This window comes from Microtus ochrogaster, chromosome 5, assembly GCF_000317375.1.
Source record: "Microtus ochrogaster isolate Prairie Vole_2 chromosome 5, MicOch1.0, whole genome shotgun sequence".
NCBI lineage: Eukaryota > Metazoa > Chordata > Mammalia > Rodentia > Cricetidae > Microtus > Microtus ochrogaster.
Window position 1 is genome coordinate 67,715,191 of NC_022012.1, and position 4,747 is coordinate 67,719,937.

The 4,747-nt window shown below is 52.5% G+C and overlaps 1 protein-coding gene across 3 annotated transcripts in view; it reads left to right on the forward strand.

Annotated features, from left to right (window-relative positions):
- The first annotated feature begins 459 nt into the window (after positions 1-459).
- Cgnl1 (cingulin like 1) overlaps positions 460-4,747 on the forward strand; it is a 155,522-nt gene continuing 151,234 nt past the window's right edge. For all 3 annotated transcript variants that reach the window (XM_005347655.3, XM_013346405.2, XM_013346404.2), the window contains exon 1: positions 460-530. The gene's annotated coding sequence lies outside the window, so the exon portion shown is untranslated. The remainder of the gene's footprint in view (positions 531-4,747) is intronic.

The following is a 4,747-nucleotide window of genomic DNA, read 5'->3' on the forward strand; positions in this document are numbered from 1 at the left end:
CTGGGACCGGACTAAATTAGGACCTGAGATCTGTTTTCTAATGCCAGTTCTGCCACCAGCAGCTGGGTGACCTCAGAGACGGGCCCAGCTTTAGCTTATTGGAGTCACTCCCGTGCTTTTCCATCAGTGTGATTTGCTCCCAGGTGAAGAGAACAAGGCTGCGTGGAAGGGTGGGGGAAGCGTATCTGGGATGGGGTGGGACTGAGAAATAGGGAAGGCTTCCTGGAGGGGTACACAGGAGCGCGGAGAGAGAAAGAGGGAGGCTGCAGGGAAGGGAAGAGGTGCTGGCGAGGGTGCAGATGGAGCAGAGTGGCAGGGAGCGCCCCGGCTTGCCTGCATGGGCCCTCAGTCCTGGGTTCGCCTGGGTCCCGGGAGGGTCAGGACGCAGACCCGCCTGCTCCTCCTCCTGGGAGGGCGGGCGGCTGCAGGACGGGGCGGGGCTGGCGCGGCCTCCAGGCGACTCCGGCGGCCGCGGCTCTCCGGCCCGGGTCTGCGGGCTGCAGCGGAGCGGGACCCGGGAGACGGAGGCGGTAAGTGAGCTCGGAGCCGGGGCGGGAAGGGTGTGCGCGGGCCCCGGAGCCCAGGTGCTGCCCCGGACGGCGAGGGGCTCGGGCTCCTGCAGGTTTGCGCAGTGCTCAGCCTAAGCGTTGGTTCCCGGATCCCGGCGTGGCCGCCGCAGTGCCGGGGCTGGAGGTGTGCTCCTGTCTCCTACCCGGCTCACTGCACTCTAGACGCACCGAACAGTTGGGGGCGAACCTGTGCTGGGCTCTAGTGACAGCTGCGGGCGATCCACACAGAGCATCGCTCTCCTCGTCCTTCCTGGTAGGGTTTAATCTCAGCGCGCTCTTTAAGACCATTTCTTAAACCGAACAGGCTGGTGATCGCTCCTCTGTCCTGGTCCGCGAGCCACTGCATGGTCCAGGCAGGTCACCCCGAGAGCCCTTACTTTTTTTTTTTTTTTTCTGTCTTTTGAGGGACTTTTCCAAGTTGCATCAGCGTTTGGCTTCTAGACAGGTGCCTGGCTGTGGTGTTGGGCAGAGAATTTGTAAAAGAACTTTGTGTATTTTCTACGTGCGTGCCCCTTCACCCCAAGAGCCCTCCAACACCGAGTACCCCGCTCAAAATACGGTGGGAGCTCTTAGGTGACCTGGAGGCTACTACACACCTGGTGAGATTTAAAAACAAAACTAAACAAAAGACCCTCACCTTCGTACCCCCTGGCTACATCCCGATACCAGGGGTCTGGGGTGCGCCGGTGGGAACATTTAAAACGTGCCCCCCTCCCCCGTCCCGTGGCTCTATCTGGTTGCTGCTGGGTTAGAAACCGGGAAACGCAGAGCGCTCTCTTGGGGAGAACCATCTGCATGCGGCGCTCAGGCTCCTTAACCACCTCTCCACCAGGGGGGCCTGTGGACGCCCCGTGCCAACCTTAGACCGCAGGTGGTGCCTTTAAAAAAAAAAAAAAGGAAAGTTCCCTTTGTTCCTAATTCTGTTTACAGTAAATATTTCCAGGGGCACTTTCGTCCTAGGAGGTTGAAGTGTGGTGCGTTAAAATTTCAAGTCCTTGCCAGAGTCAAGGTTATAACACAGGCTTGTCCTACTAGGGAAAACCAAGTGGTTTGTAGAGGATCTCAGATGAAAAGCAGAGGAGAATACTTAGGATTTGGTGAGCTCTAGTAGACCCCTCCTTATTGGAACGCTCGCGGGCGGGCGGGCGGGCGGGCGGGCGCGCGCGCGCGCGCACACACACACACACACACACGCGCGCCACACACCACAATCCAGCGCAGCGCGCGTTGAAATATTGGCGTTTGCATAAACAAGAGTTTTTTCCCGAAGTTGGCGAGATCCTGAAGGGCACTTGTGTCCACGTGTGTGCATTTGTGAGTTAGTTATTTTGATGTGTGCTCCTGTCCTCAGGAGCAACCGTGTGTATCTCCTTGTTAGAATAATATCGGAGTTAGTGAATTAGCGCTTCCAGTAACATGGCAAAACCGAGGTATCTCCTCAGTCACCTGTCAGGATGTTTGAAAAATGATAGGACAAAGGAAACGCTGAGTCTATGTTAGAATCTAGTGATTTGGGTCACATATGTTTTATCAACATGGTTGTCCCTAGGTTAACACTCTCTGGTATTCTAAGTTAAGTATTCCAGTGACTCTCTCTCTGGTGTTACAATGTGGCCACAAATCAGGTTTTGCCTTCTGGCCCTGTGTGTTGTCTTTTTAGTAGTAAAAAAAAAAAAAAACCCTAACCCTTTAAGAATGCCCTGGGGAGGGTGTTTGTGTTTGCTTCTGGCTTCCCACTTGAGTCAGAGGACGTCTACTTTGAACAATAAAAAATGCTAGTGTCTTGCCCCATTGGTCTGTTCCCCTTTCCTTCCCTCCCCCCTGTCCTGTTGCTGTGCTCAGCTGCTAGAAGTGTGACCACTGGGGAGTGTCACCTGGCTCAGAAGTAGAGGTTACAGAGTGCTTGGGGGAACAGAACCATACAGAAAGTATTCTCCCGTGAGCGTTTGTGTGTGCGTGCGTGCATGCATAAGCATGTACCAGCGCATCAAAATGACTGGTTGTAAACTCCTTTCCAGCTGGAGACCAAGGTTTACCTAAAGATGCTGTCATACTCTTGGTATCTGAAAAGCTGTGCCTGAATAGCAGTTACCTGCATGACGAAACTGGATAGTGGCAGTTGCCTGTGAGATGGGGCGTGCAGGCTGGCCCCACTCTGTGTGTAGCTCAGTGTGGCCAGAGGCAGGTTTATTACAACACTTGCCATTCTGGGGTAGCAGTTGTAGTGTTCTGACCTGAACAGAAGGAAGCAAGTGAAGAAAAATGGGATGAGTGAGTGGGGTACTTTCATCCAGGGGAAGGGGTGCAGCTTCCAGAAGAGGCCTGTGGTCTGTCCTGAGAGCTGTGATGGCTGTTATAACCAGCCACTTAGAATAATGACTTCATTTTGCGTGTGTGTGTCTTAAGTTACTTTCTCATGATGATGGAGTGAGGAATGATGGAATTTAAAGTGTTTCTTAGCTTTCCCTCTGAAACTTTATCCAAAAGATGCTGCTAACCTTTTCAAAAGGCCCAGCTGAGTGATCTCTCCCTCCCTGCCTGCCTCCCTCTCTCCCATCCTCCCTCCTTCCTCCCTTTCTTTGGCCCTGGTGCTAAAGGGCAAAGATATATGAGAAGCTGGCTCCCAAGGAGAAAAATAAAGTTCAAGGGGATGGAAAACTGGGTAATTTTGCCTGGGTGACACCCAAATGACATTCTTCTGTCATTTGGCATCGTTTTTAAGAGGAAACAAGTTAAGACATGAGAACCCAGAAAGGGGGGACAGGGGTGGGGAGAGGAGAGGTGCTGATGGGGGTGGCACCAAGGCTGAGTGGTCTTCGGGAAGTGGGAAGCTTGTTGGGACGTTCAGCCAAATGTCCCCACTGGGGCTGCTAAGATGGCTCAGCTGGCAAAGGGGCTTGCTGCCAAGCCTGATGCCCTGAGCTGATGCATGGTGGAAGGAGAGACCCGATCCCTAGATCCCTACATGTTGTTTTCTGACCTTGCCCATCATAAGCTCCGTTACTTTGTTCTTCATGTGCTGCCTTCCTGCTTCCCAAGCCGATGTTCTCAACTTTTTTTTTTTGAGAGGTAGGGTGGGGGGGGGGTAGGAGTTGGGTCTTTCTGTGTAGCCTAGGCTCCCCCTCTGACTGAGATAGACCCTGTCCTGCCTTAGCCTCCCAAGTGCTGGGATTTACTGCTGTTTTTATTTCTTCCTTTGGTTACTCATTGAGCAACCTTTTAAAAAAGCCACTGCTGCGGGCAGAGCTCTGTCCCACCTGCCAAGTTCTTGGTCAGCAGGATACAGTCCTTGCATTACGGAGCCTGAGTTCTGGTAGTGGGATCTGCAGACTGGGTTACAGTGAACTGGGTTCTCTGTAGGGCAGTCGCCTCGCCTGGCTTGATTCCCCTGCAGTTCATGGATATGGAAGTCATAAGAAACATTTTCTGAGGTTCAAGGTCCAGCTTGTTTCATTGGGACTCTGCACCAGATTTGAACTGAGTGAGTTGTGGGACTGGAGGAGGGGGAGGGGCATGGGGCAGGTATCCATCACTCAGGAGGAAAGAAAGAGGATGCTGGGTTCTGATGGATACATTGTGCTGGTGGGTTTCTAGGGGGCTGGAAAACTTGTGTGAACAGAACAGCCTATCTGGCCGTTGGTGGCTGGTAATGGAAGTTTAGTGGCCTTGAATCAGTGACAGTGTGGGTAGAATCAAAGCCCCAGCTTCTCAGGGTGGAGCCTGCCTCTGAGCTCAACCCTCCTCCCGTATGGCTGCTTTAAGACAGGGCTCCTGAGATGGTTGTGAGCCGCATGTAGCTCACTCCTGTCTTCCAAGTAGTGCTTCATAGGCTCCCGAGCTCCCAGTTACCAGAATAATCACGAAGGCCAGGCCTATCAGCAAGAGTTACTTTGTACAGGCTTGTCATCTGAGCCATTCGGGAGGCTGCTGGGCTGAGATCAAGGCCAGGTTGGGAAACTTAAACCCTGTCTCTAAACTACAACAAAAATATGTTTTTGTTTTTGCATCCAGACTAAGTTCAAGCTTACTAGGTTGCTAGGATGACCTTGAACTTACTGGCTGAACCTCCCAAATCCTGGGTTTATAAGCAGACACTACTATGTCCCTTTATGCGGTGCTGGTAATTTTTTTTTTTTTTTTTTTTGCTTTTTCGAGACAGGGTTTCTCTGTGGCTTTGG